The sequence below is a fragment of the Heterocephalus glaber genome, unplaced genomic scaffold (genome assembly GCF_053883595.1).
Source record: "Heterocephalus glaber isolate CG9 unplaced genomic scaffold, H.glaber_assembly_v1.0 deba00001523, whole genome shotgun sequence".
Lineage (NCBI taxonomy): Eukaryota > Metazoa > Chordata > Mammalia > Rodentia > Bathyergidae > Heterocephalus > Heterocephalus glaber.
Window position 1 is genome coordinate 11241447 of NW_028258327.1, and position 18370 is coordinate 11259816.

The following is an 18370-nucleotide window of genomic DNA, read 5'->3' on the forward strand; positions in this document are numbered from 1 at the left end:
AAAAGCCAATAGCAGGACTATTTAAATGAATTGGTGAAACTGAGATTACAGACTAATAGGATGGTAAGAAACTTGGGAAATCTACAATCTTGTAGGGCTTATACATTTTTCTGGAGTTTTACCACCGGAAAACCTATAACATTCTCAAACTAAAGAATCAAAATCAGTTCATCATTCTGGAAGAGAAAATAACCATTGTGAAATATACCTGGAGAAATCTCTGAAACAAAAGCCTCTTCTCCAAGAGAAAGATTTCCCAGAGCCTTATCTGACTTGGAACAGGGGAATTTCCCAGCACCGATGTGTTCTATCCTTTCTAAATGGCCAAAGAAGAAATAAAAATCTAAGAAAGACCTGTACACACCACAGCCTAGGGAATTATCCTATTAAAAGACTGAGATTTAATTATAGCATTAAAAAATACTTTTCTGCAATGTATGCCTTAGTATCTAACAGAGTTCAGTATTAAACCAGTGGGCTGCTGCTGAAAATGTAGAATGCAGGGTTTGCCTAAAAAAGAGGCTCGAGGGATGCATATAAACCACAGTACAGGCAAGAAGATAGTAGCTAATGTGAAATCTTTGGTACATACAGTTGTAGCAACCATTAAATGTAGTGTAATTCTTAGCCAGGTTAATATGTAAATGACATGATAAACACCTATTTACTTGAGCTCCTATTAGCTCATCCACCACTTCTGGCATTCAGAATCCTTACAAGTTAAACTGCAAAACAAATATAGCAAACCTTTGGAAGAATAAAAGCATATATCAGATTCAAATTCAAATATGATGCAGATTATTAAATTATCACATCAATGGCTCTATGGAAAAATACATAATATACAAGAACAAATGGAAAATATAAGCAGAAAGAAATGTTCTAAGAAAGACCAAGAAGAAATCGCAAAAATCAAAATTGTTGTAGCAAAAATGAAAAATACCTTTGATGGAATCAACAGGGGACTGTAAATTGGTAAGGAAAGAAACAGTGGGTTTGAAGATATGTTTTTAGAAAGGATGGGGTGAACAGAACATTCAAGAATACACAACAATCACATAAGGAGTGACATACATATTATTAGAATACCAAATGAAGTAAGAGAAAATGGAGCAGCAAAAATATTTGAAGTAATAATGGTCAAGAATTTTAGAAAATTTATGTTGGAAATCAAGGTACAGATCCAGGAAATTCAGCTATCAACAAATAAGATAATTTCCAAAAACCTTCTTCATGTTCAAATCACAGCAGATTATATGCGGTAATGCCTCAGAGACATATGGAGTGCATCTTCTGAATAATTTCCTATACGCAGAGTAGCAACAAAGTCAAAGAAGAGACTCAGGGGATTGCAAGAGTTAAAAAATAAGCATCAGTTTATAAAAAATTATTCATATAATTAAAACATGTAGAACAGCAGGGGGCCCAAATGATATCATCATGTGATATTGATGGACAATTTCCCAAGTAAAAGGGAACTGGTTCTGACTAAAATGCCAAACCTTCCAGTGAGAAGAACCAAGAAAGAATAGAAAAATAAAAGACATGGCATTTCACCTCTATTAAAAGGTGCAACTACAGGAAAGAACAGGCAGCACATATTTTGAAGAAAATAAAAGGAAAGAGGCATGAAAAAAATTGAAAAGTTTTTCAATGGAGCAAACTATCCTGATGACCCCAGCAAGCATCCTCAAGGGAACTGAAGAATCTTAGACTTGAAGTTCTGCAATATCTAGAGGATTCATAAAATATTTGGTGAAATAAGCAACATAAATCCTATTAATTGACTTGCCTCAGAGATCTTTGCTGCTTTCTGTACACTTATGACTCATCCTAGGCTCCATGCATCACTGCCATGACATCCAAGGAGGCTGTACTCAGTGTGTCCCCCTTGCTCTAGTGTCTGTAATGCTGCACAACCCAGATGCCTCTAGCAATGCAATAGATTCTGTTTTCCCCCAAATGAACAGGTCAAAAGATGTTCTAAAAGATGTTCTAGATTTGTGCGAATTGGCAACAATTTTTGTCAATAATTTTAATAGACAAATACTGTTGGCTAAACCTATATTAATAGGTCTCTATGCCTGTCATATCTAAGAGTGAGACTTCTCATAGACTGTTCTATGGATTCAATAAGAAATTATTAGCCAATGATTATATCACAGAATTATATTAATGTTTTTTGGACAAGACTCATTTTCTAGTATAATATCACTAAGTATTAAAATACAATCTGGAAAAATGTCCTTTGAACATTCTAATTCAGCAAAGACTTTTGAATCAATTATAAGTTAAAACTGAAGAAGGACTATTTGACTTCTTAACCAGTCAATGCTATTGTTTGTCATCAAGAAAACATTTATTGAGAGAAAACATTTCAGTACCCTGAATTTTTGGCATATTTTACTTGAGGTGTAGGGGATACAACAAATGCTTTGAAAGATAAAGGCATTGTTTTCTGTCAGGAGAATTATGTTATTTCAGTTTGGCAAGGCAGATTATGTACAGAATTTAACTCTTGATGTGTCCACTGAGACCATGACCCAAGAAAATAGTCCTAGTACTTTGTGGTATTTCACTATCTTGCTTTATAACTTCATTATTTAGCTTGTAGATTTGAGTGTTACTGATAATATATAGTGTTAATACAAAATGTTTAATGAGAAATGTAATTCATTATGCAGACAATGTACAAAAATTTAGATTACTAAAGTTGTAATCTCCAAATGCTACTTGTACTGGGATTATATTTAAAATCAAGTATTAGAACATGCCTAGAAAATCTGGTGATCTCTTAGGAAGTCAAGAGAATTGTACTTTTATTATTTAAAAATGGACGAGCAGGACGGAAAGATTCAGAATTTCAACAAGTGGAATATATGAAAATTAACCAAATGGATATTTTAGAAATAAAAATACTGAAGTTAATGAAATTAATGCTTGTTGTGTTTAAGAATAGTCTGTGTTTAGGCCATTGTTTTAGTAAGGAAGTCAAAATTAACAAGTATGAGTTTATGAGTTAAATGACTCTCCTTTGTGTCTTATGGTAAAATGTATAGTGGAGTTAATGGACTATTTTAGAGGTATCTGGCATTTATATGTTACTAACATAAAAATTTATTGGGACTGATTTTTTCCTTCTGTTCTACATAGTGCAATTTTTATTGAACAGAAATTATGAGTTCATAACATAGCTATAGGTGTGAGGGTATATTCTAGATTCTATAAATATTTATGTGGTCTATGAGTGCTTATGTTCACATTGGGGAAGGCATTTTTAATATTAAAACTATTTATTATTTTTTCTAAAGAATGTAAATCTAATCTGTCTACATCTATATTATGAATGTTTATATTTATATCTTAGTCTATCCAGGCTACTACTACAAAATACCATATACAGAGTCAGTTATAAATAAGGAACATTTATTTTTCACAGTTCTGGAGGCTATGTCCATGATCAAGGCTTTGGAAAATTCTAGTGAGAGATCATTCTTCTTGGAGGGTGCTTTTTAGCTGTGTGCTCTTGTGGAAGATGACCAATGAACTCCTTTTGGGCTCTTTTATTAGGGCATTAATTCCATTCATAACAGCACTGCACCTCCCAAAGACCATACTTCTTAACATTCAGAATTAAGTTTCAACATATGAATTTTAGGAGAACATAAACATTCAGACAACAGCAAATCTCCAGCTATAAAACTTTTTCTTTGAGTTTGAACTTGTGCTAATTATTGTTTCTACTCTGAAATTACAAAAATAAACAAATCCAGATTTTCCCTACTGAACAGATATCTTTAATTTACCTTATAGAAGTAGATGGGGTAGGTAGAATGATTATAATTTGCCTTTTCATAATTATAGGTTAGGAAAAGAATAGTCACTCATTCTTTCTCCAGTTGTGCTATTTTTTTTATGGAACAGGATTGTTATTTTAATCATAATGCTTTTATAGGTAGATACATTTTCATGCTTCTATGCTATTACCAAAGCCCATTTCCATATACTACTAAGAGATAATAAACTATGATGATGAAATTACAAAATCATTGATATCTATTATTAGCTTATTTTTTATACAATTTTTAATTGACTTGGGACAATTTAATTACCTATCTAATGAATAATAATTTTAATATTCATAATCTTTTGTAGTTTTTTTTTATTATGCAAGAGCTTCATTTATCTGGCCTTCGGACTCTGTGCTTGTGCCTTCCACACTTTTCACCACGATTTTCTGCTCTTCAGTAAGGAAAGCGCACTTGATCCTGTCTTGGACACACTTGGCACACATGAAGCCACTGTAGGCCCTGCTAATGTGCTTCTTTGTTTTAGACAATCTCATGAGAACTTTAGGCCAAACAACACGAACCCCTCGAAGCCTGTCCAGGCACACACCACATGCAGATTTGGGGACCTTCCCAACCTTTTTGATGTAGAGGTAAATAATTCTATTCCCTGGGGTTTGGGACAGCCTGGTTTTGTTAGAGGCCATGTTGTAGGAAAGCCTATGATGGTATGTGATGTGCTGGACCATTGTGAAAGCCTCTAGATGACATCCCCGGAAGAATCTTTTATAGTTTTTAAAATGATTTCATGTGTATTATTCAAGCTACCTTGACCAGTTATGTTACTAGATTGCCCTTTGTGATTATTACACAAATCAAATAAGCAGAACCTTTGCTATTCAAGTAGAAATAGTCGGTTGTGGATATTGAAGCTATTTATTTTTCAAGCCCAGTCAGCATAACTGTAGCATCTTTTATTAACTTGAAAGTGCTATTTGCTGAAAGGATGGTACAATCTAGACATTTACTCAACATTCCTTTAACTTTTTTTTCCCCTGTTCTGAATTAGAGCCACAATCCCATCATGGACACATATATCAGATTCAGTTTGCAAAAAGTTTAATAAGTGGTGTCTATACAATGTTAAGCTTTGAGTCATATTTATAAATTGGAAACATAGGGCATGACAGTATTTTAATGTGAATAGTTAGGAAGTCTATACAGCCAAAAATCTAAAAGGATATCTTATCTCTATGTAACTAAGAAATGTCCTGATGCCTCTGCCTATCTTTGACTTTATCTGATGTTTAGTTATTGTGTTCACAAAATTGTGTGTGTGCTTGAGCATGTGTGTAGCAGAAAGTTTAAATACCATTACATTAAAAAAATAACATTATATAGTATTTACTGCTTCAGTATTGTATGTCTACACAGTGGGAAAAGTCTGTGAAGCTTGTCCATTATGATATAATGATTAAAGGGCATTAAACTGTCATTGTGTTTTAAAAGAAATATCAGAAACAGAGTCAGTGAGATTTCATTAATTAATTCTTTTAGAAAAATAACATATGGGTAGGCTTCCAGCATGGAGGAGGCTTCTGAGTAGGCATGCAACAGTCCCCAGGGCAGAGGAAGTGAGCCTCGCAGGTGCCAGCAGCAACCCCCCCCCCACACCGTCGAAATGAGAAGACACATAAACAGGCCTCACAACCAGACTTCCAGATCACCTACAGCAACCCCAAAGGGAAATGAGATGGAACAATCTGACACTCAACCACCTGGACTCCCTGAACTATCAACAAAAGAGGATCAGGAAAAAATGAAATCAGAAATAATTTCTCACATAACAGCAGAGATTGTGCCCATAGTGCAAGACATGATTAATAAATCTAGAGAGGACACAGATAAAAAATTAGAGGAGCTGAGGAACATGATGGAATCCCAACATAGGAAACAAATGGAATCCATAAAACAGATACAAACAGATTTCCAAGAGATGAAAAACTCTACTGAAAGTCTATGCAGCAGAATGAGGCAATGTGAAGACAGAATTTCAGATATAGAAGATAAGATTGCAATCAGTGACCAGGAAAAGAAAAATTGCTTTAAAATTGTAAGGGAGCATGAGAAATCAATCCAGCAGCTGCTAGACAATGCAAAGAAGAATAACATAAGACTGATCTGAGTCAATGAAGAAACAGGAGAGAGTGCAGATGACATAAAAAATCTGTTCACAGAACTGATGGCAGAAAACTTCCCAAGGAGGGGAAAAGAACTTGACATACAGATAAGTAAGGCATATAGGACTCCAGCTAGCCTTAATGAAAAAAACAACAACACATAGGCATATAAGAGTTAGGATTCCAGAAATCCAACAGAAGAACAAAATTCTACAAGCAGTGAGAGAAAAGAAACAAATCACATACAAAGGAAAGCCCATCAGAATCACAGCAGACTTCTCAATGCAAACCCTCAAGGCAAGAAGATCTTGGAGCGATGTATTTCAAACCCTAAAGGAAAACAACCTCCAACTCAGATTGATGTACCCTTCAAAACTATCTTTCAAAATTGATGGATAAAGATAGTTTCATGACAAAGAGCACCTTAGGAACTTCATGAATACCAAACCAGCACTCCAAAAAATTTTAGACAAAATCCTAGGAAAAGACAACAAGGATCACAACCCCAGGAAGCCCAACAGAATGAATCCACCGGGCATGACAAGAAATTAAAAACAACGGGGGAAAATCCAACAAAAGAAAAGTCATGACAAGGATAACTCAATACGTATCACTTATAGCCATCAATGTTGACGGTCTCAATTCACCAATCAAAAGAAATAGACTGGCAGAATGGGTCAAGAAGCAAGATCTAAAAATATGCTGCATAAAGAAACCCCCACTTAATTCAAAAAGAAACTCATAGACTGAAAGTTAAAGGGTGGAAAACAATACTTCATGTAATGGGAACCCGAAAAAAAGCAGGAGTAGCTATCCTCTTTGCAGACCAAGTGGATTTCAAACCCACACTGATTAAGAGAGACAAAGAAAGACACTATATCCTTGTAAATGGAACAATCCAAGAGGAAGAGATGACAATCATAAATTTCTATGCACCAAACACTAGTGCACCCAACTATATAAAACAAATACTAATGGACATGAAAAATCATATAAGCACTAATACAATAGTAGTGGAGGACCTCAATACTCCATTGTCACACATAGATAGATCAACTAGACAAATAATAAGTAATGAAATACTAGAACTCAATCGAACTCTTGAACAAATGAACTTAACAGATGTTTACAGAGTGTTTCACCCCACAAAATCAGAATACACATTCTCCTCAGCTGCACACAGGTCATTCTCCAAAATAGACCACATACTTGCTCATAGAACATATTTAGGTAAGTGCAAAGGAATTGAAATTATCCCCTGTATATTATCAGACCATAGTGCAATGAAATTGGAGATGCATAGCAAAAGAAACTGGAAAAATTTCATAAACACATGGAAATTGAACAACACACTTCTGAATAACCAATGGTCACAGAGGAAATTAAAGAAATCAGACAGTTCCTTCAATTAAATGACAATGACAATACAACATATTGGAATCTATGGGACACAATGAAAGCAGTCTTACGAGGGAAATTCATAGCAGTGAATACTCATATTAGGAAAACAGAGCGAGCCCAATTAAACAACCTGATGTTGAACCTCAAGCTTTTAGAAAAAGAAGAGCAGGAGAAACCCAAAGCCCATAGAAAGAAGGAAATTATAAAGATAAGGGCAGAAATAATGCAAAGTAGACTAAGAGACTGACACAAACAATCAATGAAGCCAAGAGTTGGTTCTTTGAAAGAATCAACAAAATTGATAAACCTTTAGTCAACCTTGTCAGAAAAAGGAATGAAAAGGCCCAAATCCATGTAATTAGGAATGAAAAGGGTGAAATTACAATAGACCCAGCAGAAATCCAGAAGATTATCAATACCTACTTCGAGAACCTATATGCCAAAAAGATGGAAAACACAGAAGAAATGGACAGATTCCTAAACATACGTGAATTACCAAAGTTGATCAGAGAAGATCTAAAAATTCTAAACAATCCAGTATCAATCAATGAAATTGAAAATGTAATTAAAATTTACCAACCAAGAAAATCCCGGGTCTTGATGGCTTCACCGCTGAATTCTACAAGACATTTAGAGAGGAGCTACTGCCACTACTGATTAAACTTTTCAATGAAATGGAAAGGGAAGCAATACTCCCAAATTCATTCCTGGAAGCAAGCATCATCTTGATCCCCAAAGCAGAGAAAGACCCAACCGAAAAAGAGAACTACAGGCCAATCTCACTAATGAACATCTTCTCCAATATAAAGTGTTATAATATTAAATACTGGGTCTTCAACATACAAATGGGGATAGGGGAGACTCAGTCTCACAACAACCTATCTCCCCTAAAGGTAAGGAAAAAACTTTTAGAATTAACAATTAGAAACTAAGTCTTTTTCTCTTTCTAACTTCCAATTAGTTATTTTTTAGATATCAAAGAATCAGAATTTAAAATTCTTGTAGTCTTGCTAAAAGCATTTTTGAAAAAGACAGTTGCTATCTGACAGTGAAACTTTAACCTAAATTATAAAGGTAAGCAGTCTAATTTTTAGGTGTTTAATGTGAGAATTCTGTGATTTACAGCAAAATCACATTTGTTAATATACCTTATAATTTCCAATTAATAAGAACTAAGTAGTTAAATACTATTTATTGCTTCTTTTATTACTGTTGGAATTCAAGAGAAAGTATAATTTTCAAATATCAAAATTGTCCAGACAATTGTGGCTGTACAGATAACTAATGAGAATCAGAAGAACTAAAAATAAAGAATTAACACTGGATCACCATGTGGGAAAATGACGTCACTACTCTGTCCTTGTATTTCTTTCATAGTTGACAATATCCAACTCTAAGAAGCATGACGAATATTATTAAACTGTTACTATAAAACCATTTGAGCTCTGATTCAGACAATATGAAACACTGTCAGAGTGTGGAAAGAAATGTGTCAAATAAGATTATCCATTTGCTTGAAAGCAACTCTTCCACTTTCTGCCTTTACATTGAAAACTATTGCTAAAATGATGTTAATGTATTAAAAATATACAGCCTGATAAATCTATAATAAAGGATAAATAAGCAGAACAATTTTCAAGTGAATTAAGAATTTAATCATTTTATTTCTACACAGATTGGCTGTTGGCAAAAAAATTATTTCTGAAACAGTCAGGAAATTAAAACATAAATGGTATAGAAATAATGACCTTCTTTTTAAAAAATGATAGCAATGATTATAATATTCATAATTGGAATTATAGAGAACTGGAGAAGTGAGATTCAAGACTTGGCAATAAATGAAAAACCTCAAGAGGTAAGTAGTATTTCTCATATTCTCATTTAATAAGTTACTGTTTTTGTCTTGTGAAGGATCTGAGATATAGTGTTCATTACCATGATGCGAGATCTTTCTAGCAGAAATCAGATGACTATGTTCTCAGTTTAATTTAGTTTGACTTCTCTGGCTTTCTAGGATATTTCTCAATCTCATGCTTCGGAAGATATGTAGATATGTATTCAAAGCATTTTGCCTCCCTATCTACTCATAGAAAGTATCACACGCGCAAAGGTACTTTAGTACATTTCTCTATATCCCCCAAATATAAAAATAAAAAGAATAAATCAATGTCTAATATCTTTCTGTGATTTCAAGCAAAAGAAAGCAGGAAGAAATGGAGCAGTATATCCTGAGAGAGCAGAGTACATCTCGCATGAGATGAAAAGAATCTGGTCCCAGATGGTCTGATTCATTGATCTTCAAAATGTTTTCACATGAATTTCACTGCAGAATTTAGATTCTTGAAAATATATTCTGTTGATTACCTATGATGTTTAAATTAAATGATTTTGTAAGTACCATGGTTTAGAATCCACTTATTCGACAGGAAGAAAGGATAGGCTTGTTTCTAGGAAATCTACTCCCTTTACTGGTAAGAATTAATGGCTTATCTATCTCTCTCTCTCTCACACACACACACACACACAGAATTGAAGCGTGTTATGTACATGTATCATTTGTACTAATAAAAGTAAAAAAAGTAAAATAAAATTCTGTATCCATTTAGTGCCATTCCAAACTAGGTTTCTACAGTTTCCCCACAAGGTATTCAGACACAATTTATCTATGGTCTTTGAAACAAAGCTCATATTTTACTAAGCCGTGCACATGGGAATGAAAACCTATTCTATGTTATACTTTTCATGCATTTCTCTGAATTGAGGCATGTGCAATTTTAGTAACTTTCTTCTGAAAAGCAGTAATTCTTTATTTACAACTCTATCAACTGATTGGTCAGTAATATTAAGGTATTAATACTTGACAGAATATTCAAATCATGCAAAGTTCCACAGCAAATTATAACTATATATAGTGAATCAGTGTACTGTGACCCTAAGTAGACATGCACTTTGAGAAATGCTAATATAGTCCCCTAATCTTCAGTGGCAGTGGCTAGAAAGCAGATTGCTTAAGGAGCACATTTTATAAATGTATACTTATCCAGAATTATCCAAACTCTATTTCATTCATTCATTTATTCAAGAAATACTTATTGAACAGCCCCTATGTGTCAGAACCTAGGCCTCCAAAAATAACAACACAGACCCTGCCTGCATAGCTATTGGCCCAGCAGGAGCCATAGACAGTGACATAGCACGTGCAACTCTATGCAAGGAATGTGATGACTGGGGATGCTGTGCTCTAGAAGACAGTGTGGGCATGAGACACCTGGGGACACCCACGTGTAAATCTAGGTCATTATTCAAGTCCGAACCTCAGGGACTAACTCTGGGTTGAATGTATAGGTTTGTGTCACCAGCATGGAAAGTGGGTGATAGGTAAAACAATGATAGTAGAAGAGATGACCTATTAGAAAAGACAACAAACAAGGCTGGAATCCTGCATAGCTCTCAAATTTAAAAGGCAGCCTTCTTCCCTGTGGTTTCTGAAAATCTAGTGCTGATCTCTGCCTATGTAAAGATTGGAGCAGAGATTGTTTCAAGATAAGAAGCAGGCTCTCATGATTTAAAATAGTTTTGAAGCTCACAGTTATGTTTTTATTATGTAACTCCTTTTTTATGGATAGTTGCTTCTTGGAACAAGAAAAAGGGTAAAATATTCTGTAGGTCCAAAATATCCCAGTTGGAAATCAAAGCTTATGAGAGATGAGGACAGGGAATCTGTGTATGGTAAAACCCTGCCTATATCTTTGTGTCTGTTAAGAATTTGGAGGAGGATTTTTTTTCTGCATAACTTTGGCAGACTAGCAGATATATGTGCTGAGTGTCCATTTAAAGTGTCTTGAAGCAAGTAGGAAGACAGGCCTGATGTCTTTATCTGAGACAATCTTTAAGGAAAGTTGGTCTTAAACTGTGTCTGCATTTGGTCTGAAAAAAGGCAAACAATTTCACTTCACCTTAGGCAGCAAAGACAAAAAAGGCAAGTATAATTTCTTCCATTCTGTTTAACAGATTTTCCTTTCTCTCTGTTAAAATGAGATAATCTCCTTTACATATTGTAATGTATTTTCAAAAAAATCTATTATACATAATAACAATGGCCTGCCCCATAGAATAAGACTCATCTTGAGAGTAGCAGGGTAGAAGTTACCCTAAGGACAACAAGCATATCAAGTTTAATTAGAGCATTTAAGCCTTAAACAGAGGTCTCCTCACTTTCCTTTATAGTCTAAATTTAACATTTATTTTAGCCTTCAAAATGACTTTATGTTAAAAAGATTTTTCTTGCTGATTATGTTAGGAATTACATAATGAAAGTAGTCTATTTAAACTAGTTTAAAGTCTAACAGATCAAAATTTCAACCACAATCACATAAGATCAATTAAATAATATTTTGTTAGGATTTGTGTGTATGTAAAGGCTCAACAATGCATTTGTTTAAATTTTCATTTATGCATACTATGCACACTTTCTCATTTTTATGCTTGTTTCAATTGTGTTACTATGTATGTATATATATGTATGTATGTGTATATATATATGTATGTGTATATATATATATATGTATATATATGTATATAGCAGTATATAACTCAGCCAGCACAAATAAAACAACTTGAGCTTCTCAAAGGCCACTCTGGGCTTTGGAATATTTATCTGTTTTCATAGAGTCAGTGTAAGAGACTGAAAGCCCAGGCATTAACAACCTTCAAGGCACATTTACACAGTTTAACTTATTCTACCATGTAATTTTTACTGAAGCAAAACTGTAAAATTTGAAAAAGCCAGTAGTCTGAGTCTGCTTGATGCACTGCTGAGTACTTATTCAATTTAATTACCCACCTTAATGGAAAAACTTGTTTAATAATTAGATTATTTATGTTTTGACTGCTTGTTTCTGATGATGGCTATTAACTAGGTTCTATCCTCCAATTCCCCAGAGCTCTATTATAGACCTTTTAGAGTAAAATAATTTTTGAAATAAAAGGCAACTTAATGATCTTCTGAATTTCCCTTCTCTAGGTAAGAGTCTGAGATCTAGAGTGGTTAATTGCTCAAGATCATTAGTCATTTACTGTAACTAGAACCTAGATTTTTACATTCTGAGCTTAGTGATTAATTTACTGCAATAAGTACATAGAAATATTCTAGTTATAATTAACCTTATGAGATATTTGGTATATTAAAAATAGTCATAAATGGGCCGGGGATTTAGCTCAGTGGTTCTGGTGCCTGCCTTGCAAGCGCAAAGTCCCGAGTTCGATCCCTGGTGCCAAAACAACAACAACAACAAAAACAGTCATAAAGAAGAACTGGCCTTCAGTTAATTGCATGTGGGCCATCCAGCTATTTTTTTTTCAATAAAATTTTTAATGGCTTTTCTTTGTTGCTCTCTCTAAAAGTAACTTTCCCTTCAACAATTTTTATTCCATGTTTGGTGGTTCTTTTACCATTATCTCTGCTATAGAACCATATCAGATGTACTTTTTCCCTAAAATATTAACCATATTTCAGTCCCAGAATATCTTTCATCTAACATGGCTGTGATATCTTCGAAGAACTCCCATGAATTTGCTATGCAAGCCTAAGCCATCTTGGATAGCCATTCCCAAGTCATGTTTCAGTGCTTTGTATGAGATGATTGCTTACTAACCTTTTGGGGTCTTCATCATTTCAATTAGCAAAGAGAGGAAGGAGAGTTAAAAAACATTTACTCTGGTTGCTACTTGTGACTAATGTTTGTACTGCTTCTAGATACATAAGAAAGCTAATGTTTGACATTAGGTTTATGGTCTTTAGTTATAACCTTCCTGAAAAGTAGTTTTTCTCGGAAAAAGCACCAATAGCTTTAGTACTTTTATAGTCCACAATTGCCCATAGTTTTCTTTTACTTTCTTAGAAACATAAGGAGAAGACATACTTGTACAAGTTGGGAGAAAAGATTGTGGTACTCTGATATTGGATTTTAAAAAGGTTAGATGTACTTATCTCTTGTATGAGAAGGTAATTTTGTTTGCATTGATTGTTACTCTGTGACCTGTGAATTCTTTCTCTGTTTAATTTCTAGAAGAGAGGCATTTTCTTGTAAGATATTTTATATTTCATTATAAAATAATTGGGGAGCTAAAGCAAGCTTAATTAAATTGTGGGTATTCAAAGACAAAAATTTCAGTTCCAAATTTAGTTTTATACAATTGAATTGTCAATTAATGGCAATAAAATCATGACTGGAGCAGACCCATGAGCATGTTTAGCTGGCTCTGGAATGTGTTCTGTGAAATAAATTTAAACTTCATTTGCTCATTTTATAATAAAGCAAAACTTTCATGGACTAATTATGCTTTTTTATGATAACATGGAAATGAATGGGAAAGTATATATCTCTGGCTTATTTCTGTGACAAAGTGACAGGCCAGCATGAGTTTATTCCTCTTCAAATATAACTGAAGGAAAAATGGCAAAGAATACTTATAATATGCATGAAGTGAATTTTTTTAACTAGTGTCAAATCAGCTAATTCTCAGGAAATACAGGTATTTATATTGGACTCTAAAGATATAACTCATCATTCATTGTAGCTTGCAAATTTATTATTTATATGTTTTAAGCCATAATTTAGATTTAGTGTGGAAGATGTAACAGCATCATTAATATACACTTTTCTAGGTATCACCTGAATCAGCAGTACCAATATAGTGAAAATGGCCATACTTCCAAAACTGTTATACAGATTTAATGCAATCCCAAATAAAAATATCAATAGCATACTTCATAGTCCTAGAGAAAAATAATCCTAAAATTTATATGGAACCAAAAGAGACCTAGAATAGCAAAAGCAATTCTGGGCAACAGGGGCAAGCCATGGGGAATCACAATCCTGGACTTCAAGGTATACTATAAAGCTACAGTGATGAAAACAGCATGGTATTGGGAAATTAGCAAACTTGAGGATCAGTGGAACAGATAGAATATGCAGAGGCAACTCCAAGCATTCTCAGCTACCTTGTCTTTGACAAAGGGGCCAAACTTTCCCTAGAGAAAAGATAGTCTTTTTTAAAAATGGTGCTGGGAAAACTGGTTATACATATGCTAAAGATTGAACCTAGACCCATATCTCTCATCATGCACTAAAGTAAAATCAAAATGGATCAAAGATATAAATATGAAAATAGAAATACTTAATATCCTGGAAGGCAGAATAGGTAAAACTCTTGCAGACACAGGTATAGGCAGACATTATGAACAAAATCCTGACTGCACAGGAAGTACTACAAAAATCAACAAATGGTATCACATCAGATTAAAAGGCTTCTGCACAGCAAATGAAACCATCAACAGAATGAAGAGACAACCTACAGAATGACGAAAAAATTGCCGGCTCCTTCTAAGACAGAGGACTAATGCCTAGAATATATAAAGAACTCAAAAAAATTAGACCCCCATATTTAAAGATCCAGTCCAAAAATGTGCATCTGAAATGAATAAACAATTCTCAGATAAAGAAGTACAAATGACCAATAAATACATGAAATTAACCAATAACAAATGCTGATGAGACTGTGGGGAAAAAGGAACCCTTCTCCATTGTTGGTGGAAGTGTAAACTGGTACAACTAGTAGGAAAATCAGCATGGAGATTCCTGAAAAACTAAAGGAAATGGAACTTGAGGTTCCATTTGAGCCAGCTATTTCTCCTCTGTGTTTCTTCCCAAAAGAGTTAAGTTCATCATACTACAGGGATACATGCATACCTATATTTATAGCAGCACAAGAGGTAAACCTTGGAAACAGCCCATATGCCTATCAACTGATGAATGGATAAGGAAAATGTGGTATATATACAGCAGAATACTACTCTGCCACAAAAACGATAAACTTGAGATGATTTTAGGTAAAGTGATGCAACCAGAGAACATAATCTTAAGTGAAATAAATCAAACATACACATTTAAATATTTCATTGTTTCCCTTAGTTGAGAAACCCAAAGTATAAATAATGAGCAGAATAGAGGATAGATATTAGGAAGTTGGAAAAACTTGTTCAAATGACAAAGGCATTGGGGAAGGGGAAGAAAGGAAGGGAATGGAGGAGAATTAAAGGGGTAAAAAGGAACTGAAGAAAACATGTAAACAGAGCTATTGTAAATGGGGAGGGGAAAAAGTGTTGTAGGGAGGAGAGGGGACAGTGATAAAAAATTGAGATGTGTTATGTACATATACAAACCCCCCATGATGAATGTGTTCAATATGTACTGCATACAGGTACTAAAAATATTTTCCTGTGTTTTTAAATTAAATAATAAAATGTAAATATAAATATAAATAGAGAAAATTGAATTTGTCTTTGGCATTATAATTTATTTAAGACACAGTTCTCTAAACCCTATATAAGAGGAACTGTGTTAGATCCCTTAGGAAATTGTACTATATTTCATGGCTCAAAACAGCTCCTGCCAGTAAGAAGTTCACATCTAATGAAAGAGAGAAGATATTTTTTTCTTTTGGTCAAAACCAGCTCGTCTTTCCCGTCAATTTTGAAAAAAAGTCAAAATTCTTACTACATATGACCTTGTGAACTACAATCCACTGCTTTCCCCTGCTCTGCTAGTCTTTTGATTTATGATATCAACACCAGTTTTGCTATTTTTACCCTAACAAGCCAGGAACATTTAGCCCTAGGGCTCCAGTACCTCTTCCCAAAAGTTTCCTTCAGAGTCAGCTCCTTCACGCCATTTAAATGTTCACATGAAGGTCTCCTCCTACCAAAGTAGCCTGTGAAACTACTTTGAGAATTCTTTGTAAAATTAAAACCCACCTCTTACTTCCTATTTCTTCCACAGTTATGTCCTCTAGAATTCATTGGTATCCAACATACTAAATATTACAGTTATTCATTTATCATGTCATTGATTTTGTAGTAGAATGCAAGATCCTTAACAGTAGGAAGTTTTGCTTTCCACATTCTCTGCAATACTCCCCTGCCTGGAACACAGCCTGTCACACAGCAGATGCTCAGTAAACATCTGTCCAATGGATGGATAGATAAGGATGTGTCAACTAGTAGCTACAATATGATAAAGACACTAAATAGTGTAGGCAGCTAAGGCATACAGTCATTAAATTATAGGACTGTACATATTTGTGTTTTCAGAGTGGCTTTCTCCAAGTGGAATTCCTTCACTCTGTTTTATTTTCTGTGAAATGGGGTTATATATTAATAAACTATTTTCTGCATCCCATAAATACTGATGATGCAGTGTATATATATATATATATATATATATATATATATATATATATAATTTTAAATAGATCTTTTACAGAAGGAAAGGGGACCAAGGGGTGGAGGGAGGAAGCAAGGTTGGAAACAGAAAGAGATGAAAAAGAATTAAGATGTGTTATGGACATATATGAACTATCTAGGAGGAATGTAATCATTATGTACTGCAAACATGTATGAATAAAAAAAATTTAGTAAAGAAAGAGTACTTACAAACATATCTATTATTTTCTGTGAGTAATTATGAAAATACATCTTCAACTGTTCTGAATAATTCCACTTTAAAAATGTTCAATGTTTGATAATAGATCTTAGATATGAAATTAATTCCTACTTTTCTTTCTAATTAGCCTCCTCCTATTTGGAGTCTTAATAGCTGAAATAACAAAGATTCATCATGTTTTTAATCGAATTAGCAAGCAGATTTCCTCCTTTATTACCCTTCCATAAAAATCTATTTAGCATAAAATAAGGATGCGGTAGCATTCTCAGGCAATATTTGATTATGTATAGACTTAAATGCTTCTAATTCTAACCAATTGTTGGTGAGTGTATCTGATTATATATTCACTTCTAATTCAGCAATCTGTTTTTCCAGTTGTTTTAATCTGGTATATCGCTCTTTTCCTCTATGAGCAGAAATAAGATATAATAGCCCTGCATAGCACTGATCAAACAATTTTCCTAAATGAATAAGTGGTGTTCTTTTTGGGCAATACTGGAAGCTGCCAGCAAATATCATCATTTGTTCAACTAATTGGGGGAAAAAATCACTAAAAAAATAGAGGATTTAGAAACTAACTTCCAAGAAAATCAAGTTATAGGTGATATATTGTCATTGTGTGTGTACATGTGTGTTTGCACGCGTGTGCATGTGTGTAGCTGAAGGCTCCATTGTTAACTTTTTTGTGGTCCTGAAGATTGAACTCAGGGCCTTATATGCACTAGGAAAGCACTCTACCACTGCCTGGAGGCTCCATGTTGAGAAAACATGACAGTGCTGACACAGGGAGGAGTCCACAGGAGACACAGATTGGAAGGGAAGAGTGTAAAGTTGTGCAGAGCAGTGCGCATACCAAGAAAGGCTCACCTCTGTACTTGCCAAGGGAGGCTTTTGAATCAGGTGCACAGCCAGAGTTGCCTATATCCATGTGGCAGAAAACAAAGCAGATGGGAGGCATGGCATGTATGGAGTGAATTTCATTCAGTTATTTACATGATATCCTTTTTCTTTTTCTCTGTCATATGTTCATTTCCTAGCTTCTAATAGGGCATTACATTCCTTTGTGCAAGAAGACATAATTAAGCCTCCTATCAAAATTGCCATTCACTCACCAAGTTGATATCTTTATGTTCTAAAATAATCTGTTGAACAAATAATGATAGTGCATTAGCTAGCTACCCATGGCCCTGTGTTTAGTACACTTGTACTGATAATATGGTACGCCTGAGAATTGGTGATTGAAGCATGGAGAAAATTAATAACAAGAAGAAATGAAGAAAGGATGAAACAGGAGGGAATACAGAGAGGCAAATGGAAGGAAAGAGAGAAAAAGGAAGGAATGGGGAAGAAAAGTAGGAGAAAAGAAAGAAATGGAGGGAGAAAGGAAGGAAATAATCATATAACTTCCCTGATTCAAGAAATTATCTTCTTGTCTACTTATGAATGTTTATCATATTAGGTCCTTATCATCCTCAATGTCTAGATACACTTCAAAGCT

The 18370-nt window shown here is 34.2% G+C and overlaps 1 protein-coding gene and 1 pseudogene across 3 annotated transcripts in view; both read right to left on the reverse strand.

Annotated features, from left to right (window-relative positions):
* Fut9 (fucosyltransferase 9) overlaps positions 1 to 18370 on the reverse strand; it is a 233911-nt gene that overhangs the window by 76422 nt on the left and 139119 nt on the right. The gene's annotated exons all lie outside the window — the stretch shown is intronic.
* LOC147824962 (large ribosomal subunit protein eL34 pseudogene) lies at positions 12 to 16612 on the reverse strand (annotated as a pseudogene).